The following is a 26,544-nucleotide window of genomic DNA, read 5'->3' as shown; positions in this document are numbered from 1 at the left end:
GTGTATATGTACCACAACTTCTTTATCCATTCATTCTAATGCATACATACAGAATATAGAAAAACAGTACTGAAGAATTTATTTACAAGGCAGCAATGGAGAAACAGACATCGAGAATGGACTTATGAACATGGGGAGAGGGGAGGAGAGGGTGAGGTATATGGAAGGAGTAACATGGAAACTTACATTATTGTATGTAAAATAGATAGCCAACAGGAATTTTCTGTATGTCTCAGGAAACTCAAACAGCAGCTCTGTATCAACCTAGAGGGGTGGGATGGGGAGGGAGATGGGAGGGAGGTTCAAAATGGAGGGGATATATGTATACCTATGGTTGAATCATGTTGAGGTTTGACAGAAAACAACAAAATTCTATAAAGCAATTATCCTTCAATAAAAAATAAATAAATTTTAAAAATCCATGGATAGAAGAACCTGTGGGCTACAGTCCATGGGGTGGCAAAGAGTTAGACATGACAGAGCACACATGAAATATGAGCTGATGACTTAGCACTTTCTATCTATATGTGAGTATGTACCAGTTACCACAACAATACAGTCTAGATGTATGGACTTCCTGGTTGGTTTATGGTAAAGACTGTGTCTACAATGCAGGAGACACAGGAAATGTGGGTTCAGTCCCTGTGTTGGGAAGATCCCCTGGAGGAGAAAATGGCAACCCACTCCAGCACTCTTGCCTATGAAATCCCATAGACAGAGGAACCTGGCAGACTACAGCCCATAGGATCACAAAGTTTCAGACATGACTGAACATGCACACAGATGCAGTTTATATTTATAGAATGATCTAACTAGAAATCAAGTATCCTGAATTTGCCTTTTTCATGCTTTCTCCTTGGTCCTAATTTGTGAGTTTTCCATAGTTGAGGACAGAAGCTGGGTGGGTGTTCAATAATAGTTTGCTACTGTTTACCCAAGGGGGGCATTTTTAGTAAGCCAGTGGGACTGGAGTGGTTTGGTATAGGGGATCTTCCAATAAATCTGACCCTCTGGCACTAAACCAAGAACATAAATTACTTCAGCCATGTATTGTTATGAGAGAAAGTAGCTAAGGTCATTCAAGTTCCTGCTGCTGCTGCTTCTGCTAAGTCACTTCAGTCGTGTCCGACTCTGTGCAACCCCATAGATGGCAGCCCACCAGGCTCCCCCATCCCTGGGATTCTATTCAAGTTCCTATAGACAGCCAATTATACTTAAATAGTCTAATATACTTTTTCCTCATATAAAATGAGTCAAACATCTCATTACATATTCCTCCACAGTAAGGGTAGTGACAGCTTTTGTTTGTTTGAGATAATCAAGAAAAATGCCTAATGAGGTAAGAATTTTACTGCATAATTGAAAGTTCAAGGAATACAATAGGAAAATTCAAGGAAATTCAACAGTATAAATGCAAAGTAGAGAATTAAAACCTGGATGTACTTCCAGCATCAATACTTTAGGAAGAAAGCTATGTAAGATTTTTTTTATTAAAATGAGTGTTAAATTAGGAAATGTGAAGGCTGAAAGGAAAGTAGAAGAATTTTTTTATAAGTTGTATATTTGACAATCTTAGGAATATACTACCCAATTAAATCTGCCTAGGAAGAGAGCAAGCTTGGCTGGAGAGACAAGGTATTTCAGTAAAGTACTGGAGGTAATTAATAATGTCAAATTTAGCAAAGAGGACAGATACTGATAAAAAAAAAATTTCTTTAATACCATTCAAACTCTATGATGTAATTAGAGGCTGCCAACTTCCATTTGGTCTGGCATAGTATCTTGGCTCTCAAAACTAAACTTTATTATGGAATTAATTTTTGATAAAAATAGCCATTAAGGCCATGAAGACTGTATGATTAATGTACCATATGATTGTATGAACTGTATCATTGCCAGAGTAAATGTATCATGTAATTGCATGAATAAATGTAAAATTATACTATTAAATATGAGTCTCTGTCCACTGTAACTGATCTTTATGTGGATAGAAATGAGTCAGCACATACCATGGGGTCATTCCATGCTAAAAATCAATGCTCCCCTCTCATATTTCTAATTAATTCAGTTCTCTTATTTACCTCATCTTATGCCTAGGGTGCCAGATTTAGCAAATAAATACAGAAGACCCAGTTAAATCTGAATTTCAGATAATAATATTATAGCATTAGTATGTTATGTGCAATGGTACTTATTGTTTATCTGAAATTCAAATATAACTGTGTGTCCTGCATTTTTTTCCTGCAATCTTAGTACTGTCTTATTGTTTTCAGGACATTATCATGTCCTTGGCCCTCTCCAAATCATTCTTTCCTACACTTTTATAATCATAGTCAAAATGTGAAACACTGAATTTACCTATTGGTTAACAATGAAAAACTTTTCTGAAAGAGGCACATGAAATAAAGATGCTAACAGACTTGTCCTCACTAGCAACATGGAAATCCTTATCTGTACAGTTCTTTTCAAAGTATAGCATTTTAGGTAGAGGTAGCGAAAGCCGAATATATAAATTTTCAATAAACCAGAGAGCTACCTGTTAAAGGACAGGGTCATTTTATTAACTCAATTTCAGCCTCTCTTTTTTTCTTCCTTTTTTACACCATTTTTTGTTTAATTTAGTCTCTTTCTGTAACATAATATTATCCTAAAAATATTACCACTAGGTCATAAGCAATTTTTTTCACTTAACTGTTCTTTTACAACCAAACAATTTTTTAAATCTTCTTTCTTCCTGTGCCTTATCAAGTCATTCTCATCAGAGCCTGTGAATGCACAGACACCTGCATGAGTGTGGGTGTCTCTCCCAGTCACTTTTAGTTTTTGCTCTCTAAAGAGGACTACTGTCAGGGGACAGTTCTTTCATAGTTTCCCTTTGACTAAAGCTGGACTATTTTTTTGTTGCAAAATAATAGATTTGAGAATGTTTTCTTTGCCATGGGCTGACATATTAAAGGTTTCTGCTATCTATCAAGGGACTTGTTATAAATAAGGGGTGAGGGAGATGCTATCATTCTGCTGCTTATATTGAATTTGTTCTATCAAAGGGGCCTGTGGGTTTTTTAAACAATCATTGTCACTTCCTTTGTCTCTTCCTATTTCTCACACTGCAGTGCTTTTTCTGGCAGAGCCCTTTAATGTCCTTAGAAATAACCATTTTGAGACTGGCCTGGAAACTGACATACCAAAAAAAAAAAAAAAAATCAATAGCGTTTTCTAAAGATTAAGATCTTACTATCTGCCATTAAAATGGGTTCTCTACACTCTGGCTCTAGAGATTTCTTTATATAAATGTGTGATTGAAGTGATACACAACTATGATAGAGTTGAAAATTAGTTTGGGGAAGAGGTACCAAAATAAAAATTGTACCAAACTATATGTAGGAAGATGTCTGAGGCAACATTCTTCATTATAAAATTCAAAATTCTTCAAGTGTGTTTAACATTTAGTGCATATTCTTCCTTAGCTTTGAAATAGTGTGTACTACCAAATCATTATCCCAGGTATGCCCCACACTATTACCTATTGAAGGTTGTAGTGAGTTTCTCAGTCTTGGATGTTTAGATATCGTCTTGGATGACTTCAGTATTCATGTGTTTGTAGTGCTTCAGAACAGCCCTCCTCAAGATGTACTACTGTGCCATGTGAATTTTTCTGAGCAAAAGGCGGTTGAGACCATGCAGGCTTATGAGAGACTACTGCTTACCAACCTAGAATAATTTAAATGGGGGATTTTTTTTTCCCAGAAAATAATTTCTGGTGACACACTTTATCTAAATGGCTCAATCTGTATGGCATGGCAAACATCTAAGTACCCAACATCTGTTCTGAGAATGATCCTTCTGTCCTTGAGGCCCCCAAATTCCTCCTTCCTTACCACAGGGTAGTATGTATATCTAATTTTTCCATTCTATCTCTGAGTCTGTCTTATATGTGGAGTCTCTGACATTCTTACGTATGTGGGGTTCCTACATGTATAAAATTAGATTTTATTTTTCCTGTTAATCTGTATAATGTCAGTTTAATTCCTAGAGCAGCCAGAAGATCTTTGAAAGGTAGAGGACAGTTTTCTTCTACCTTGACATCTTTGTCCATGGCCTTTAGGGTGCTTACTGTTCTTATCAATGATTTTCTTTTTGTAATCAGTTTTATCCAGTAAACACAACAGAATGCAAATGACATGTTTCATAGGTATATCTATCTGTCAATGTCCAAATTGTAAGTTCTCTCTACCAGCCATCCATCCTTTCTTCTACCATTATTTCTATAAATCTTTTAACTTTTTTGCCCCTCACCAAATACTTCTTTGTACATTCCTCCAAAGCATCATCTAATATTTTTGCTGTCTAATGAGCAACTATAGGTGAAATATGAGCTGGTGAACATGCCTTGAGGAAGACAGCATATATCCACTTATATGAAGTAGTAAGTTTATTTTTTATTTCTGAAAGGACTTATGCTAGTTTTACTCAATACACTATTCCAAATACAGAAGAGCAGAGATAATGACAAGATAATTCTATTATATCAACATTGCCTTGTACTCATTCAGCTAATTCAAGATCTTACAGAAGACATTTTGTTACATGCTGACTTTGTCAATCTTTCATAAAATAGCCATTCATGCAATTAGAGTAACAACCTTCTGAGAGATCAGGTGAAAGAAAAAGATTGGCTGAGCAAACAATCCAAACATTAAAAAAAAAGCATCTCTTTGCTAATCTATGGTCTTGGAAAATAATCTCTAAGAATAAAATTAATTCCCAGCACCTACTTCTGCAGTCAAGCACAAACATAAAGACTATTGTGATAATTTTGACTAGAGAGCTTAAATGAAAATCTATTTAAGGAAACAATGTTAGTGAAACAAGTTTTTCAGTTTCATTGATGTAATCACATTTTTGTGCCTGTTGACCCTCCAAGCTGTTGTTGGGATATTAATGGGACATAAGTTCAGTGATGGAATTCCACAACTGTTGGAGTTGTGGCACTCTGTGCACTTGATTTCATGACAATTCTTCCAAAATGTACAGTATGTTGCACAGTTCACTGTCAAGTTATATCTGTTCCATGAGTCAGGGAAAGCATTCATGAACTCTTTAGAGAGCTAAGGAAAATATATTCACTTAAAATGCAGAGTAGCACAATATATTTTCTAAATTATTTTTCTTTGTAAATCTTAGGATAATCTTTAAGATGTCTATCAGAGGGTGGTCCTAAGATGGTGGAGGAATAGGACGGGGAGACCACTTTCTCCCCCACAAATTCATCAAAAGAACATTTGAACGCTGAGTATATTCCACAAAACAACATCTGAATGCTGGCAGAGGACATCAGGCACCCAGAAAAGCAGCCCATTCTCTTCGAAAGGAGGTAGGAAAAAATATAAAAGACAAAAAGAGAGACAAAAGAGGTAGGGACAGAGCTCGTCCTGGGAAGGGAGTCTTAAAAAAGAGAGAAGTTTCCAAACACCAGGAAACACTCTCACTGCCGAGTCTGTGGCAAGCCTTGGAACCACAGAGAACAACATAACCAGGAGGAAAAATAAATAAATAACTAAAACCACAGATTATGTGCCCAACAGTAACTCGCCCAGCAGAGAAGTGGCACAAATGCCTGCATCTGCCACTAGTAAGCGGGGCCTGGGCAGGGAGGCGCAGGCTGCATTACTTAGAGTAAGGACTGGGCCTGAATGCCCCAAGGGCAATCTGAGGGAACTAACTTGGGATAGCAAAGCAGACTGTGGGATACCTACCATGCGAAAAGCCCTAACCTAAAACACCGCCAGGCCCACTCACAGAACAAAGGACTGACTAGAGCTACGTGAAAAGCCCTAACCTAAGACACCACCAGGCCTGCTCATAGAACAAAGGACTGAGCAGAGCTAGCCGGCTGCAGACCATAACCCTCCAGTGACAGGCAGCCAGAGCTGGAAAGGGGCAATCGTGGCCCCAGAGAGGCATTATCGACCAAACTGCAAGCAGGCTTCATTGCTAACTAAGACTTCCTGGAATTCTGGACAGTCAACATCCACCTGGGAAGGTGCGCCGGTTGTACACCCAGAAAACCAAGCAGCAGGGATGAGGGAGGCTATAAGTCGCAGCGACCGTGCTCGCCAAACACTTGGTCACCTGAAATGCTCGGATCAGGGAAGGGCACAAAACGCAGGCCCAACCAAGTCTGTACATCTGAGGACTACCCAAGTACCTGAACTTGAGAGGCTTAGACCCGGGAAGTGCATACAACCCAAGGCCAGCCTCAGACAGTTCGCAGCAGAGCAACCTAGAGCCTAAGCAGTGTTGACAGGGAAAGCACACACACCATTAGCGGGGGCAAACCCAGTGTGGCCAAGACACTGTGAGCACACACCAGTGTTATTTGTTTGTAGCGTCTCTCCTTCCTCACAGCACGACTGAACAAGTGAGCCTAAAAAGTGTCCACCACTGCCCCCTTGTGTCAGGGTGGAAATTAGACACTGAAGAGACCAGCAAAAGAAGAAGCTAAAAGAGAGGGAACCTCCTTGGAAGTGACAGGTGCAATAGATTAAAACCCTGTAGTTAGTACTGACTACATAGGAAGGGGCCTATAGATCTTGAGAAATATAAGCCGGATCAAGGAACTATCCGAAAATGAACTGACCCCACAATACCCACAAAAGCACGAGAGAAGGTCCTAGATATATTTTCACTATCATTCTTTATTTCTTTTTAATTTTTTTTCTTATCATTTTATTTTATTTTTTTAAATTTTATTTTATTTTTAAACTTTACATAATTGTATTAGTTTTGCCAAATATCAAAATGAATCTGCCACAGGTATACATGTGTTCCCCATCCTGAACCCTCCTCCCTCCTCCCTTCCCATACCATCCCTCTGGGTCGTCCCAGTGCACCAGCCCCAAGCATCCAGTATCGTGCATCGAACCTGGACTGGCATCTCGTTTCATACATGCTATTTTACATGTTTCAATGCCATTCTCCCAAATCTTCCCACCCTCTCCCTCTCCCACAGAGTCCATAAGACTGTTCTATACATCAGTGTCTCTTTTGCTGTCTCGTACACAGGGTTATTGTTACCATCTTTCTAAATTCCATATATATGCGTTAGTATATTGTATTGGTGTTTTTCTTTCTGGCTTACTTCACTCTGTATAATAGGCTCCAGTTTCATCCACCTCATTAGAACTGATTCAAATGTTTTCTTTTTAATGGCTGAGTAATACTCCATTGTGTATATGTACTACTGCTTTCTTATCCATTCATCTGCTGATGGACATCTAGGTTGCTTCCATGTTCTGGCTATTATAAACAGTGCTGCAATGAACATTGGGGTACACGTGTCTCTTTCCCTTCTGGTTTTCTCAGTGTGTATGCCTAGCAGTGGGATTGCTGGATCATAAGGCAGTTCTATTTCCAGTTTTTTAAGGAATCTCCACACTGTTCTCCATAGTGGCTGTACTAGTTTGCATTCCCACCAACAGTGTAAGAGGGTTCCCTTTTCTAACTGACAAACAACTAATCTCAAAAATATACAAGCAACTCCTACAGCTCAACTCCAGAAAAATAAATGACCCAATCAAAAAATGGGCCAAAGAACTAAATAGACATTTCTCCAAAGAAGACATACAGAGGGCTAACAAACACATGAAAAGATGCTCAACATCACTCATTATCAGAGAAATGCAAATCAAAACCACTATGAGGTACCATTTCACACCAGTCAGAATGGCTGCGATCCAAAAGTCTTTTTAATTTTTAAAAGATTTTTAAGTCTTCTATTACTCCTTTAATTTTCATATTAACCTACTATTACTTTGCAAAAAAAAGAGAGACCCTGTTTTTTAAAGCAAACTTCATATATGTATATATATATATATATTATAATTTTTCTGACTGTTTTTTTTTAATATTGTATTTTTGAAAATCCAAACTCTGGAGTTTTAATCTTTTCTTTTTGGTATTTTTTATCAATTTTGTACCTCTAAGAACCCAATCTTCCGTACCCATTTTTACTTGGGAGCGAGATTACTGGCTTGACTGCTCTCTCTCCCTTTGTACTCTCCTTTTTGTCCACCAGGTCGCCTCTATCTCCTCCCTCCCTCTTCTCTTCTCTACCCAACTCTGTGAATCTCTTTGTGTGTTCCAGACGGTGGAGAAAGCTTAGGGAACTGATTACTGGCTGGATCTGTCTCTCTCCTTTTGATTCGCCCCTTTTTCCTCCTGGCCACCTCTCTCTCCATCCTTCCTCTTCTCTTCACTATATAACTCCATGAACATCTCTGAGTGGTCCCTCACTGTGGAGAAACTTTTCATTTTTAACCTAGATGTTTTATCAACGGTGCTGTATAGATGGAGAAGTCTTGAGGCTACTGTAAAAATAAGACTGAAAACGAGAAGCAGAAGGCTTAAGTCCAAATCCTGAGAACACCGGGGAACTCCTGACTCCAGGGAGCATTAATCATCAGGAGCTCATCAAATGCCTCCATACCTACACTGAAACCAAGAACCACCCAAGGGCCACCAAGTTCCAGAGCAAGACATACCATGCAAATTCTCCAGCAAAGCAGGAACACAGCCCTGAGCTTCAATATACAGGCTACCCAAAGTCACTCCAAACCCACTGACAACTCATAACTCATTACTGGACACTTCATTGCACTCCAGAGAGAAATCCAGCTCCACCCACCAGAACACCGACACAAGCTTCCCTAACCAGGAAACTTTGACTAGCCACCCGTACAAACCCACCCACAGTGAGGAAACTCCACAATAAAGAGAATTCCACCAACTGCCAGAATACAGAAAGGCCACCCCAAATGCAGTAATATAAACAAGATGAAGAGACAGAGGAATACCCAGCAGGTAAAGGAACAGGATAAATGCTCACCAAACCAAACAAAAGAGGAAGAGATAGGGAATCTACCTGATAAAGAATTATAAATAATGATAGTGAAAATGATCCAAAATCTTGAAAACAAAATGGAATCACAGATAAATAGCCTGGAGACAAGGATTGAGAAGATGCAAGACAGGTTTAACAAGGACCTAGAATGAATTTAAAAAAGTCAATATATAATAAATAATGCAATAAATGAGATTAAAAACACTCTGGAGGGAACCAACAGTAGAATAATGGAGGCAGAAGATAGGATTAGTGAAGTAGAAGATAGAATGGTAGAAATAAATGAATCAGAGAGGAAAAAAGAAAAACGAATTAAAAGAAATGAGGACAATCTCAGAGACCTCTGGGACAATCTTAAACGCCCCAACATTCGAATCATAGGAGTCCAAGAAGAAGAAAACATAAAGAAAGACCACGAGAAAATACTTGAGGAGATAACAGTTGAAAACTTCCCTAAAATGGGGAAGGAAATAATCACCCAAGTCCAAGAAACCCACAGAGTCCCAAACAGTATAAACCCAAGGCAAAACACCCCAAGACATATATTAATCAAAATAACAAAGATCAAGCACAAAGAACAAATATTAAAAGCAGTAAGGGAAAAATAACAAATAACACACAAGGGGATTCCCATAAGGATAACAGCTGATCTTTCAATAGAAACTCTTCAGGCCAGGAGGGAATGGCAGGAAATACTTAAAGTGATGAAAGAAAATAACCTACAGCCCAGATTACTGTACCCAGCAAGGACCTCATTCAAATATGAAGGAGAAATCAAAAGCTTTACAGACAAGCAAAAGATGAGAGAATTCAGCACCACCAAACCAGCTCTCCAACAAATGCTAAAGGATCTTCTCTAGACAGGAAACACAAAAAGGGTGTATAAACTCGAACCCAAAACAATAAAGTAAATGGCAACAGGATCATACTTAGCAATAATTACCTTGAACCTAAATGGGTTGAATGTCCCAAACAAAAGACAAAGACTGGCTCAATGGATACAAAAACAAGACCTTTATATATGTTGTCTACAAGAGACCCACCTCAAAACAGGGGACACACACAGACTGAAATTGAAGGGCTGGAAAAGATATTCCACGCAAATAAAGAAAGCAGGAGTAGCAATACTCATATCAGATAAAATAGACTTTAAAATAAAGGCTGTAAAAAGAGGCAAAGAAGGACACTACATAATGATCAAAGAATCAATCCAAGAAGAAGATATAACAATTATAGATATATATGCACCCAACATAGGAGCACCACAATATGTAAGACAAATGCTAACAAGTATGAAAGGGGAAATTAACAATAACAGAATAATAGCGGGAGACTTTAATACCCCACTCAAACCTATGGATAGATCAACTAAACAGAAAATTAACAAGGAAACACGAACTTTAAATGATACAATAGATCAGTTAGACCTAACTGATATCTATAAGACATTTCACCCCAAAACAATGAAGTTCACCTTTTTCTGAAGCGCACATGGAACGTTCTCCAGGATAGATCACATCCTGGGCCATAAATCTAGCCTTGGTAAATTCAAAAAAATGGAAATCATTACAAGTATCTTTTATGACAACATTACAGTAAGATTAGAGCTCAATTACAGGAGAAAAACTATTAAAAATTCCAACATATTGAGGCTGAAAAACAAGCTGCTGAATAACCAACAAATAATAGAATAAATCAAAAAAGAAATCAAAATATTCATAGAAATGAAAGAAAGTGAAAACACAACAACCCAAAACCTGTGGGACACTGTAAAAGCAGTGCTAAGGGGAAGGTTAATAGGAACAGGCATACCTCAAGAAACAAGAAAAAAAGTCAAATAAATAACGTAACTCTACACTTAAAGATGTGTGGTGTGTGGATCACAATAAATAGTGGAAAATTCTGAAAGAGATGGGAATACCAGACCACCTGATCTTCCTCTTGAGAAATTTGTATGCAGGTCAGGAAGCAACAGTTAGAACTGGACATGGAACAACAGACTGGTTCCAAATAGGAAAAGTAGTACGTCAAGGCTGCACATTGTCACCCTGATTATTTAATTTATATGCAGAGGACATCATGAGAAACGCTGAGCTGGAAGAAGCACAAGCTGGAATCAAGATTGCTTGGAGAAATATCAATATCCTCAGATATGCAGATGACACCACCCTTATGGAAGAAAGTGATCAGATCAGTCACTCAGTTGTGTCCGACTCTTTGCGATCCCGTGAATCGCAGCACACCAGGTCTCCCTGTCCATCACCAACTCCTGGAGTTTACACAGACTCACGTCCATCGAGTCAGTGATGCTATCCAGCCGTCTCATCCTCTGTCGTCCCCTTCTCCTCTTGCCCCCAATTCCTCCCAGCATCAGAGTCCTTTCCAATGAGTCAACTCTTCGCATGAGGTGGCCAAAGTACTGGAGTTTCAGCTTTAGCATCATTCCTTCCAAAGAAATCCCAGGGCTGATCTCCTTCAGAATGGACTGGTTGGATCTCCTTGCAGTCCAAGGGATTCTCAAGAGTCTTCTCCAACACCACAGTTCAAAAGCATCAATTCTTCGGCGCTCAGCCTTTTTCACAGTCCAACTCTCACATCCATACATGACCACTGGAAAAACCATAGCCTTGACTAGACGAACCTTTGTTGGCAAAGTAATGTCTCTGCTTTTCAATATGCTATCTAGGTTGGTCATAACTGACCTTCCAAGGAGTAGGTGTCTTTAAATTTCATGGCTGCAGTCACAATCTGCAGTGATTTGGAGCCCCGAAAAATTAAGTCTGACACTGTTTCCACCGTTTCCCCATCTATTTCCCATGAAGTGATGGGACCGGATGCCATGATCTTCATTTTCTGAATGCTGAGCTTTAAGCCAACTTTTTCACTCTCCTCTTCCACATTCATCAAGAGGCTTTTTAGTTCCTCTTCATTTTCTGCCATAAGGGTGCTGTCATCTGCATATCTGAGGTTATTGATATTTCTCCCGGCAGTCTTGATTCCACCTTGTGCTTCTTCCACTCCAGTGTTTCTCATGATGTACTCTGCAGATAAGTTAAATAAGCAGGGTGACAATATACAGCCTTGATGTACTCCTTTTCCTATTTAGAACCAGTCTGTTGTTCCATGTCCAGTACTAACTGTTGCTTCCTGACCTGCATACAAATTTCTCAAGAGGCAGATCAGGTGGTCTGGTATTCCCATCTCTTTCAGACTTTTCCACAGTTTATTGTGATCCACACAGCCAAAGGCTTTGGCATAGTCAATAAAGCAGAAATAGATGTTTTTCTGGAACTCTCTTGCTTTTTCCATGATACAGTGGATGTTGGCGATTTCATTTCTGGTTCCTCTGCCTTTTCTAAAACCAGCTTGAACATCAGGAAGTTCACAGTTCACATATTGCTGAAGCCTGGCTTGGAGAATTTTGAGCATTACTTTACTAGCGTGTGAGATGAGTGCAATTGTGCGGTAGTTTGAGCATTCTTTGGCATTGCCTTTCTTTGGGATTGGAATGAAAACTGACCTTTTCAAATGAGATTGATTATATTCTTTGCAGCCAAAGATAGAGAAGCTCTGTACAGTCAGGAAAAACAAGACCAGGAGCTGACTGTGGCTCAGACAATGAACTTTTTATTGCCAAATTCAGACTTAAATTGAAGAAAGTAGGGAAAACCACTAGACAATTCAGGTATGACCTAAATCATATCCCTTATGATTATACAGTGGAAGTCAGAGATAGATTTAAGAGCCTAGCTCTGATAGATAGAGTGCCTGATGAACTATGGACTGAGGTTCATTACATTATATAGGAGACAGGGATCAAGACCATCCCCATGGAAAAGAAATGCAAAAAAGCAAAATGACTGTCTGGGGAGGCCTTACAAATAGCTGTGAAAAGAAGAGAAGTGAAAAGCAAAGGAGAAAAGGAAAGATATAAGCATCTGAATGCAGAGTTCCAAAGAATAGCAAGAAGAGATAAGAAAGCCTTCTTCAGTGATCAATGGAAAGAAATAGAGGAAAACAACAGAATGGGAAAGACTAGAGATCTCTTCAAGAAAATCAGAGATACCAAAGGAACATTTCATGCAAAGATAGGCTCGATAAAGGACAGAAATGGTATGGACCTAACAGAAGCAGAAGATATTAAGAAGAGGTGGAAGAATACACAGAAGAACTGTACAAAAAAGATCTTCATGACCCAGATAATCACGATGGTGTGATCACTGACCTAGAGCCAGACATCCTGGAATGTGAAGTCAAGTGGGCCTTAGAAAGCATCACTACGAACAAAGCTAGTGGAGGTGATGGAATTCCAGTTGAGCTATTCCAAATCCTGAAAGATGATGCTGTGAAAGTGCTGCACTCAGTATGCCCGCAAATTTGGAAAACTCAGGCATGGCAGAAAGTGAAGAGGCACTAAAAAGCCTCTTGATGAAAGTGAAAGTGGAGAGTGAAAAAGTTGGCTTAAAGCTCAACATTCAGAAAACAAAGATCATGGCATCCAGTCCCATCACTTCATGGGAAATAGATGGGGAAACAGTGGAAACAGTGTCAGACTTTATTTTGGGGGGTTCCAAAATCACTACAGATGGTGACTACAGCCATGAAATTAAAAGATGCTTACTCCTTGGAAGGTCAGTTATGACCAACCTAGATAGCATATTGAAAAGCAGAGACATTACTTTGCCAACAAAGGTTCGTCTAGTCAAGGCTATGGTTTTTCCTGTGGTCATGTATGGATGTTGAGAGTTGGACTGTTAAGAAAGCTGAGTAATGAAGAATTGATGCTTTTGAAGTGTGGTGTTGGAGAAGACTCTTGAGAGTCCCTTGGACTGCAAGGAGATCCAACCAGTCCATTCTGAAGGAGATCAGCCCTGGGATTTCTTTGGAAGGAATGATGCTAAAGCTGAAACTCCAGTACTTTGGCCACCTCATGTGAAGAGTTGACTCATTGGAAGACTCTGATGCTGGGAGGGATTGGGGGCAGCAGGAGAAGGGGACGACAGAGGATGAGATGGCTGGATGGCATCACTGACTCAATGGACATGAGTCTGTGTGAACTCCGGGAGTTGGTGATGGACAGGGAGGCTTCGCGTGCTGCGATTCATGGTGTCGCAAAGAGTCGGACATGACTGAGCGACTGAACTGAACTGAACTGAACTGAACTCCTAAAGCAACTAGAAAAGGAATAAATGAAGAACCCCAGGGTTAGTAGAAGTAAAGAAATCTTAAAATATAGGGCAGAAATAAATTCAAAAGAAATATAAGAGACCATAGCAAAAATCAACAAAGCCAGAAACTGGTGCTTTGAGAGTATAAATAAAATTGACAAACCATTAGCCAGACTCATCAAGAAACAAAGGGAGAAAAATCAAATCAATGAAACTAGAAGTGAATATGGAGATATCACAACAGATAACACATAAATACAAAGGATCATAAGAGACTATCAGCAATTATATGCCAATAAAATGGAAAACTTGGAAGAAATGGACAAATTCTCAGAAAAGTACAACTTTCCAAAACTGGAAGAAATAGAAAATCTAACAGACCCATCACAAGCATGGAAATTGAAACCGTAGTCAGAAATCTTCCAGCAGACAAAAGCTCGGGTCCAGATGGCTTCACAGCTGAATTCTACCAAAAATTTAGAGATGAGCTAATACCTATCCTACTCAAACTCTTCCAGAAAATTGCAGAGGAAGGTAAACTTCCAAACTCATTCTATGAGGCCATCATCACCCTAATACAAAAAGCTGACAAAGATGCCACAAAAAAAAGAAAACTACAGGCCAATATCACTGATGAACATAGATGCAAAAATCCTTAACAAAATTCTAGAAATCAGAATCCAACAACACATTAAAAAGATCATACACCATGACCAAGTGGGCTTTATCTCAGGGATGCAAGGATTCTTCAGTATCCGCAAATCAATCAGTGTAATACACCACATTAACAAATTGAAAAATAAAAGCCATATAATTATCTCAATAGATGCAGAGAAAGCCTTTGACAAAATCCAACATCCATTTATGATAAAAACTCTCCAGAAAGCAGGAATAGAAGGACCATACCTCAACATAATAAAAGCTATATATACAAACCCACAGCAAACATTATCCTCAATGGTGAAAAATTGAAAGCATTTCCCCTAAAGTCAAGAACAAGACAAGGGTGCCCACTTTCACCACTACTATTCAACATAGTTTTGGAAACTTTGGCCACAGCAATCAGAGCAGAAAAAGAAATAAAAGGAATCCAAATTGGAAAAGAAGAAGTAAAATACTCACTGTTTGTAGATGACATGATCCTCTACATAGAAAACCCTAAAGGCTCCACCAGAAAATTACTAGAGCTAATCAATGAATAAAGTTGCAGGATATAAATTCAACACACTGAAATCCCTTGAATTCCTATACACTAGTAATGAGAAAATAGAAAGAGAAATTAAGGAAACAATTCCGTTCACCATTGCAACGAAAAGAATAAAATACTAGGAATATATCTACCTAAAGAAACATAAGACCTATATATAGAAAACTATAAAACATTGGTGAAAGAAATCAAAGAGGACACTAATAGATTGAGAAATATACCGTGTTCATTGAATGGAAGAATCAATATAATGAAAATGAGTATATTACCCAAAGCAATCTACAGGTTCAATGCAATCCCTATCAAGCTACCAACAGTATTTTTCACAGAGCTAGAACAAATAATTTCACAATTTGTATGGAAATACAAAAAATCTCAAATAGCCAAAGCAATCTTGAGAAAGAAGAATGAAACTGGAGGAATCAACCTGCTTGACTTCAGGCTCTACTACAAAGCCACAGTCATCAAGATAGTATTGCACTGGCACAAAGACAGAAATATAGATCAATGGAACAAAATAGAAAGCCCAGAGATAAATCCATGCACCTATGGACACCTTATCTTTGACAAAGGAGGCAAGAATATACAGTGGAGAAAAGACGATCTCTTTAACAAGTGGTGCTGGGAAAACTGGTCAACCACTTGTATAGAATGAAACTAGAACACTTTCTAACACCATACACAAAAATAAACTCAAAATGGATTAAAGATCTAAACATAAGACCAGAAATTATAAAACTCCTAGAGAATATAGGCAAAACACTCTCCAACATAAATCACAGAGGATCCTCTATGACCCACCTTCCAGAATATTGAAAATAAAAGCAAAAATAAACAAGTGGGACCTAATTAAGATTAAAAGCTTCTGCACAACAAAGGAAACTATAAGCAAGGTGAAAAGACAGCCTTCAGAATGTGAGAAAATAATAGCAAATGAAGCAACTGACAAAGGATTAATCTCAAAAATATACAAGCAATATCTGCAGCTCAATTCCAGAAAAATGAACCACCCAATCAAAAAATGGGCCGAAGAACTAAACAGACATTTCTCCAAAGAAGACATACAGATGGCTAACAAACACATGAAAAGATGCTCAACATCACTCATTATCAGAGAAATGCAAATCAAAACCACAATGAGGTACCATTTCACACTAGTCAGAATGGCTGCTATCCAAAAGTCAACAAGCAATAAATACTGGAGAGGGTGTCCACTATGGAGAACAGTGTGGAGATTACTTAAAAAATTGGAAATAGATCTGCCATATGACCCAGCAATCCCACTGTTGGGCATACACACTGAGGAAACCAGAAGGGAAAGAGACACGTGTACCCCAATGTTCATCACAGCACTGTTTATAATAGCCAGTACATGGAAGCAATCTAGATGTCTATCAGCAGACGAATGGATAAGAAAGCTGTGGTACATATTCAGAATGGAGTATTACTCAGCCATTAAAATAATACATTTGAATCAGTTCTAATGAGGTGGATGAAACTGGAACCTATTTTACAGAGTGAAGTAAGTCAGAAAGAAAAACACCAATACAGCATACTAATGCATATATATGAAATTTAGAAAGATGGTAGCGATAACCCTGTATGCGAGACAGCAAAAGAGACACAGATGTATAGAACAGTCTTTTGGACTCTGTGGGAGAGGGCAAGGGTGGGATGATTTGGGAGAATGGCATTTAAACATGTATAATATCATATGTCAAGTGAATCACCAGTCCAGGTTCAATGCATGATACAGGATGCTTGGGACTGTTGCACTGGGATGACCCAGAGGGATAGTATGGGGAGGAAGGTCGGAGGGAGGTTCAGGATGGGGAACACGTGTACACCCGTGGCAGATTCATGTTGATGTATGGCAAAACCAATACAATATTGCAAAGTAATTAGCCTCCAATTAAAATAAATAAATTAAAAAAAAGACGTCTATCAGAAAAGACTTTTAGTGCCATCTGTAAAGGATCAGGAAATACAGTCTAAAAATGATTCAATCTTACTAAATCAGAAACTTTTCTTATATTTCACTCTATATTATCATGTATAAAATTCACCCAAATTGGGTATTTCACAAGTTTTAGAATAGCAGTGCTTAATATAATGATTGTTACATAGTAGGAAAACATTAAGATAAATAATGATAATAATACAAAAATTCATTCATTTACCAAATACCTACTGTGTATTAGACAAGAATAGTCAAGATCCATGCCATTATGAAACTTGAAGTATCAGAGAAGAAAATGAAGTACAATTATTTAAATTCAAGTGCAGTAAGAGCAAGAGAATTAGTGTGATTTAAAACTTTGAAGTAATAATAATTACAGTAAAAGTACTTATGATATAGAGGTTGAAGTATTCCAGGGTGTATATGCTCTGGCTTTTAAGTCTATAAAGACATTAAGATGGGCAGTTTCATGTGTTTGGAGCTGCATTTCTACGCAAGGTTGCTTTTCACTTGGACTAGGACTATTGGAGAATTCAGCTGTAAATATGGGTGAGAGTACAGGATAAATAAATAACAATTAATTGAAAAATACCTATAAAACAAATATAATATATATGTAAAATTAATATATATGTACAAATAAAAACTGTGATGCACATATCTTGTTTTAAATAGTTCAAAGTCATGGCATTAATGGCAAGAGATGAATAAAGTATGTTTACATGCAATTTTAAACAAAGGGGTTCTTTTTATTTCATTTAATGAAGTATAGTTGATGTATAATATTGCATCAATGTCCACTGTACAGTGAAGCAACTCACCCATATATATATATACACACACACACACACACACATACAATTTAAAATATTTTTTCATTATAGTTTATCATAGGATATTGAATATAGTTTCCTGTGCTATACAGTAGGACTTTGTTTTTCCATTCTGTATATGAAAGTTTACATCTGATAACCCCAACCTCCTACCCCATCCCTTTCCTAACCTCTTCCCCCCTTGGCAACCACAGGTTTGTTCTCTATGTTCATAAGGCATTTTCAGTTTCATGGATATGTTCACTTGTGTCATATTTTAGATTCTACGTATTAAGTGGTACCATATGGTATTTGTCTTTTTCTTTCTGACTTCACTTAGTATGATCATCCCCAGGTCCATCCATGTTGCTGCAAATGGCATTATTTCGTTCTTTTTTATGGCTAAGTAGCATTCTGTTTTATATATATATATATATATATATATATAATATCATATCTTGTTAATTCATTCATCTGTCAGTGAACATTTAGGTTGTTTCCATGTCTAGGCTATTGTAAATAGTGTTGCTATGAACATAGGGGTGTATGTATCTTTTTGAATTATAGTTTTATGTGTATATATACCTAGGGCTGGGATTGCTGGATCATATGGTAGTTCTATTTTTAGTTTTCTGAGAAACCTTCATACTGTTTTCCATAGTGGCTGCACCAATTTACATCCCCACCAACCTTGTAGGAGGATTCCAAAGGGTTCATTTTATAAATTGTATAAAGTTACATATGTTTTGTTAACAGAAATGTGACTGTGGTTTACTAAGTTGATTATAGTGACTTTTTTCATATTCCTAAGTGTGAAAGTCAGCATAACAACTGATTTATATCACTGGCATGTCTTGATTGAATGGTTGCAAGCTTGCCAACTGCTGTGACACTCCCTTTCTCTTTATTCCTTTCCCTTTCATCTCTCATTAGCTAAATTGTGAAATCACCAGTTAGTTTCTGGATTCTTTATCTACTTATCACTAAGATTTATCAGTTTGTACTATTTCTGCCATAATGCAAAGTTTGGTAATATCCTAATGATGTGACTTTTTTTTTTTTTTATCCAGTGTTAATAGACATGTTTCTTGACATGGAGAAAATGACGTTTCTGAAAAATGGAATTGGGTTTTGTTTTCTTACCATTCAAGTTCCTTGAAACTTGATTCCATCACAAGTGCACCTTGATTTGTACTACAATTTTGTTCTAGTACAAATTTTATAAAATATATTCTATTTCAGATGTTCTAAAAGATTGAGGTGTTCTTTAAAGGATTGTATTTAATAATTCTCTAGAGTAAAGATTCTGCTTCAGGATCTCAGAGACTTCTGTTCCCTTTAGCCTTGTTTTTATAAAACTTCTATCTGGAGCAGTTTTGTTTTCAAATTCTATCTCATGGTCTCTTATTCATTCTTCTAAGATCAACTCAGCTGGAAGTTTTCTATCCTGACTTACTTCTTCTCAACCTATCAATACCCCATGAATACATGCTTGCACGCCTGTGTGCTAAGTCGCTTCAGTCATGTTCAACTCTTTGTGATCCTGTGGGCTGAAGCACTTGGGGCTCCTCTGTCCATGGGACTCTCCAGGCAAGAATACTGGAGTGCGTTGCCATGCCCTCCTCCAGGAGATCTTCCCTACCCAGGGATTGAATCCATGTCTCTTCCATTGCAGGCCGATTATTTACTGCTGAACTGGACATGGAACAACAAACTGGTTCCAAATAGGAAAAAGAGTGCATCAAGGCTGTATATCGTCACCAAGTTTGTTTAACTTATATGCAGAGTACATCATGAGAAACTCTTGGCTGGATGAAGCACAAGCTGAAATCAAGATTGCCAAGAGAAATAACAGTAACCTCAGATATGCAGATGACACCACTCTTAAGGCAGAAGGTGAAGAAGAACTAAAGAGCCTATTGATGAAAGTGAAAGAGGAGAGTGAAAAAGTTGGCTTAAAGTTCAACATTCAGAAAACTAAGATCATGGTATCTGGTCCCATCACTTCATGGCAAATAGATGGGGAAACAGTAGAAACAGTGGCAGACTTTATTTTTGGGGGCTCCAAAATTACTGCAGATGGTGATTGCAGCCATAAAATTAAAAGACGCTTACTCCTTGGAAGGAAAGTTATGACCAACCTAGACAGCATATTAAAAAGCAGAGACCCATAGGGATGGTATGGGGAGGGAGGAGGGAGGAGGATTCAGGATGGGGAACACATGTATACCTGTGGCAGATTCATTTTGATATTTGGCAAAACTAATACAATTATGTAAAGTTTAAAAAATAAAAAAATAAAATAAAATAGAAAAAAAAAAAAAAAAAAGCAGAGACATTGCTTTGCCATCAAAGTCCATCTAGTCAAGGCTATGGTTTTTTCCAGTAGTCATCTATGGATGTAAGAGTTGGACTATAAAGAAAGCTGAGTGCTGAAGAATTGATACTTTTGAATTGTGGTGTTGGAGAAGACTCTTGAGAGTCTCTTGGACTGCAAGGAGATCCAACCAGTCCAACCTAAAGAAGATCAGTCCTGAGTGTTCATTGGAAGGACTGATGCTGAAGCTGAAACTCCAATACTTTGGCCACCTGATGTGAAGAGCTGACTCATTTGAGAAGACCCTGATGCTGGGAAATATTGAAGGAAAGATTGAAGGAGGAGAAGGGGATGACAGAGGATGAGATGGTTGGATGGCATCACTGACTCAATGGACATGAGTTTGGGTAAACTCCGGGAGTTGGTGATGGACAGGGAGGCCTGGCTTGCTGCAAAGAGTTGGACATGACTGAGCGACTGAACTGAACCACCAGGGAAGCCCGAATATGTGCTTATATCCATGTAATACTTTTCACATTGTGTTATAATTAAAGTATTCTTTCTCCAAGAATGAAAATGACTTGGTGTTTCCTGATTACAAAGATGATATATGCTACTGCAGAGAAATTCAAGGAATTTAAAAGAGAAGCAATTTGGTTTCATATTTTTCCAGGAATCTATCTATAATTGTCTATAGATTTCAACAATATTTTATATGAATTAGAGCATATTATCAATTTGTTTAAGCTTGGAATTTTCCTCAGCAATGTGCTATGGAAACCTTTGCATATAAATGCATAAAAGGTGGAATATATTTTAATGGCTATATAATATTCTGCTTATGAACATATGCTTGAGTATTTAATCAATTCCACAAATGATAAACATTTGGATGTCTACAGCTTAAAAATGCAATCTTTACAGTGCCTTTTACTTCCATACTCTCCCTTGTATTCCACTGCTACCACCCGCTCTAGTTCAGCCTTTCACTATTTCTTGTCTGGACCACATGTTAGTCTTCTAGCCTCCTAATCCAGTAAATCTCTGCCTATTCCATTTTGTTCTATGCAGTTTCTTGAAAGCAGTGCTGATTAATTTATTATTCTCTTGCTCAGTAACTCCATGGCCCTTTGTTACCTAATAAATAAGCACTACATGCCTTCATCTGCAGTCATTATGGACAAGCCATATGTTCAGTTGTGTTCATGTGTTCTAATATTTTAAAAAAATCTATGGGTTAAGTCCAGCTGGAAGATGTGATTTGTCTGGCTTATATGATGTTTCAAAACTTTGTGAATTTGAATGCTTTCCAGTGTCGTATGCCCATTCCTTTGTTGTAGGGTAGATGGAACCAGTTCTTAGTATCTTTCACTTTGCCAGACTTTTCTCATATTTGCCTGGCCTCTGAATAGATATACTAAACATACCTTATATTTCCACTAAGTAGAATTATTGATGGTTTCTTGAACACCTAAACCTTTACTCCTCACCTTCTTAATACTGTGCCTTCCTCCTGCTTTTCCTTTATCAGAATTACTGTTCTGTAATTTAAATAACAAAAATCTATGCAACCTTATTTCAAACCACTAAGTGCAAAATATTTTGTGAAACCTTTACTGTGCTTGCAAAGAAGATGAAATATTTCTCTTCTTTAAATATCTCTAATACTTTATATGGTTTATTGTGTAACCTTTAATTTTCTACTTGTTATTATTGGCATTTTCCTGCTAATCCCCTAAGTAGATTCCATAAAGTATTGAAATAATGCACAATCTGCGTGCACTCTGTGCAAGACACTTGGCTGAAAGATACAGAAAATAAGTTTAAGGTGTTAAAGTAATTCAAAACTACATTTGGGAGAAGATGAAGTAGTGGCTAGAGGCTTGGCCACATCTTATGGGAAGTCAAGTGCCTTTTGACACAGAGCTTAGAAATCCCAAGGACTTATTTTCTTTTACTTGCCTCTCCTTCTATCTCTCTGTACTTTCTGACTTTTAATATCTATGGCTATTCTTAGGATCTTACATTTTGTGTTACCTTACCCATCACACAAAAGGTTTTTTTTTTTTTTTTTTTCCATTGATCTCCTTCAAATCTCTCACACAAGGCATGTCTGCGAGTACAATTTTGTGATAATACACCTGTTCTTAAAAGCATCAGTCCACCTTACAATCAGATACTTCACTGGTCACTTTACAGATTTTAGCCAATATGCCTTGTTACTAGAACCTATTGTATTAGTCAAAGTTCTCCAAAGAAAAAGAACCATACAAGATATGTACAAATATATATATATATATACAAAAAATATATATACACACAAATATATATATATAATTATATATAGATGATAGATTCATTACTTACAGAAACAAATGTAGATTGATAGATTCACCAATCTCCATATATACATATGTATGGAAATTCATTATAGGAATTTGATCACATGGTTATGGAGAATGAAAATTTCCATCTGCCAACTGGGGAACTAAGAAAGCCAGTGGTGTAATTCAGTCCAACTCTGAAGGCCTTAAGAACTGGGGAGCCAATAGTATGAATTCTAGTTCAAATATAAAGTTCCAAGAATTGAGGGACCAGTGGTATAAGGACAAAACCAAAAGCCCAAGGACCAAGACCAGTGATATCTAAGAGCAGGAGAAGAAGAATGTCCCTGCTCAAGCAAAGACAAAGAGTCAAGTTGCCTTTCCCCCGGCTTTTTGTTCTAGGTAGGCCCTCAATGGATTGAAGGATGCTTACACATACTGGTAAAGGCAATCTTTCTTATTCAGTCTACCAGAAACACTCTAGCAGACACATCCAGAAATAATGTTTTACCAGCTATCTGGAAATTCCTTAGTCTGGACATGTTGACACCTAAAATTAACCATGATACTTCCTTTCTCCTTTCCCTTGCTTTTGTTTCTGAAAATTAGCATTATTAATTTTGTTAATTATGATAACAAAATTAACAAGTTCATACTACCATTAACACCTCAGTCACTTCCATTCAGTTTTTATGCAATACAACTTAGACATTTCTGTACACTTGATGTAATTTGGACATCACCCTACCTACATACAGCTTGTTCATAGCTTATTCATGTATTTTTCCAAAGAAAAAACAGTGATTCCTATTATAAAGCCTTGTGTGAAAATATTTAAATAAACTATTTTTTAAAAAGTATTACTATGTTTTCTGTGTTGAGGGATGATAGATTAGGCAAAATGGATGAACAATGCAACTGAGATGTTTCAGTTTGGGTAAGGCTAGGTTATGAAGAAAGCAATATCAAGAAGGAACTGGTAAACTGGAACATAAATGAGAGACATGGTAGAATGAATCCTAAGGTTGAATATTTTATTAAAGTTATGTTGAAAAAAGATAGCAGTTATCAAAACCATTCAGGTGTTTTTTGATATGGCCTGTTAGTTGGAAACCAGCATTCCAGACAGGCTATTAGAAAACAGTAATAAGACACACAGCTACAATTCACCTTACTATTAGAAAAAATGGTAAAATAATATACTGGTGGCTGGCATTATGATTGTATGCCTATAAAACCTAAGAGAATATGCTGAAAATTGATTAGGAATAAAAACACCAGTAAAGTGTCCAGAAAGAAAATCAATATAGGTAAAATATGAATTCTTTTACAAATATGCAATAACTACTGAGAAAGTACAAATTCAATTCACAATAGTAACAAGAATGATATCAACAAAATAGGGGAATAGGAGTTTTTCTGCTGTCTTCCTCCCAAAGAACACTGATCTTAACAATTACCTACAGATAAGAGGGCCTTTGTGGACAACAATATAAGTTTGCCAGGAATAAATTTAAAAAGAAATGTGTAAAATCTATAAAACAAGAACAACAATGAAACTTTATTGGAAATATAAAAGAGAAATAAGTGAAGAGCTTATTATGGACTAAATGTTTGTGTCCCCCCAGAAATTCTTACGTTGAAATCTAATTCCCCAATGTGAAGGTATTTGGAGATGACGACTTTGGGAAGTAATTAGGTCTAAGGGCAGAACCCTCATAAAGGGATTATTGCCCTTATAAAAAGAGGCCAGAGAGCTATCTTTCTCCTTTCCACCATGTTAGGACATAGCAAGAAAACAGCCTTCTGCAACCCAGACGAGAATCCTCACTAGAATGTGACTATGTTAGCACCCTGATATTGGATGTCTAGCTTTTAGAACTGTGAGAAATAAGCATTTGTTTTTCCTAAGCCACTCAGCCTAAGATACTTTGTTATAACAGCCTGAAATGAAATAGAGCCATATAAGATTTTGTTGGAGAAGGGCATGGCAACCCCTGGAGAATCCCCTTGGACAAAGGAGCCTGGCAGGCTGCAGTCCATGGGGTCACAAGGAGTCAGACATGACTAAGTGACTAAGCACAGCACATATAAGGGTATAAAACTGGGTATAAAATTAAGAGCAAACAAAAGGATCTTGCCATCATGAAATCGCAATCTAGTGGAATAAACATTTATTTTTAAAAAATCACACACACACATACAAATGCAGTTTCTTGTTTTGAATAAGACAGAGTAAGTACATACCACTTTGCTCTCCCACTAAATGTAATTGTAAATCCTAGACAGAATTAAATTAGATGTTTGAGGACAACAAAAAGTAAGTAATAGCAGGCAGAATGGGGAAGAGATGGAAATTAAAAGTTCCACTTGAACTGGTAATAGATTTACATTTATTTCTTTGATATTCTATTTAGTTGCGTAGGGAACAGTGAAGTGGACAGCAGAGAACAATCAGAAAGATTCAGGAGAAGCTGTCTAGTTCTGGTTCAAGACAGGAAACTTCAAACACCCAAAGAAAGTGTATTGTGAGCATGACACAGTGGTGTAATTAAAGCTATGGCATTCTAGCCAGGAGACTTAAAAGGTAATCCTAAGCAACTAGGAAGTGCCTTAATTGTTAATTAATCCCTGGGCTCATTCTATAGTATTCAGAGATAAATCTTAACACTATTCAGTATGCCAAAGACATTGAGACCTGAACTGACAAACAGATCACCATCCAGGTCCCAAAATGAGCTTTGGGTGGAACACACACACACACACACATGGTGGGTCTAAATAGAACTGTAAAGGCCTTGAAAACTGAACTGACATTAGAATCAAGAAAACAAAAGGCAGGTTGGAAATCCCTCTCTGAAATTAATAAGGATACTGCTTGATAAAACAAAAATCTCAACATTATCCAACAGACTTTAAACAAGACCCACAGTAACATAATATTCAAAATGTCTAGGAAATAATACAAAATTAGCCAGCATACAAAGAGAGAATTTAAATGGGAAAAGACAATGGGAGTACAAATGCTGAAATGGAAATGATGCTGGAATTATCTAACAAAGACTTGAAAACAGACATTATTTCAGAAAAATATTGAACAAAACGAAACTTTAAAAGAAGAGTACAACAATCATACATAGATCACAGATTCACCAATTGTCAAATTCCATCCCCCCCGCCCCCCAGTCTCTATCTCAATTTCTAGCTCTTTCTCTGTGTGATAAGGTGTGGAATATGTATGTTATCTATATTTTTGTTTGAACTACTTGAAAGTAAGCTATATGTTATCCCCAAACTCTTCACACCATGGAAATTATTAATTCAAATACATTATCGAACATACAGTACAAATTTAATTTTTCCTATTTGTTTCAAAGATGTCTATTTTTTTTTCAATCTAAGGTACAGCCCAGATCTGTATGTTGCATTTGGTCATGTCTGCTTAATATCTTTAAGTCTAGAACAGTTGTTTTTTTTGTGGGTTGGTTGTCACAATGTTGACCTTTTGGAATACTCTTGTATAATATGTGTCAGACTGCTTCCTCATGATTGTACTCAAGTAAATAATTTTGGAAAATCTATTTACATAGGTTATGCTGTGTATCTCATGTCATTGCATCAGGGACACATAAGATGAGATAGTTAAAATTATTGGTTATACCAAGTTTGATTACTTACTAAAACTTCTAAAAGCTAGATCTATTCATAATAAAACTATACATTTTTCTTTTTGATTAATCATCTTTGAAAGGATTCTTTGGGAGTATGGAAATACCTGTTTTCCAGCAACATTTTACTCACAGGTTTTTGTTTTTGTTTTTTACATTTGTTGATGAATTCTTCCAAAACCATTG

Source organism: Bos indicus x Bos taurus, chromosome X (assembly GCF_003369695.1).
Source record: "Bos indicus x Bos taurus breed Angus x Brahman F1 hybrid chromosome X, Bos_hybrid_MaternalHap_v2.0, whole genome shotgun sequence".
Taxonomy (NCBI): Eukaryota; Metazoa; Chordata; class Mammalia; order Artiodactyla; family Bovidae; genus Bos; species Bos indicus x Bos taurus.
This window is presented reverse-complemented; position numbering follows the sequence as displayed.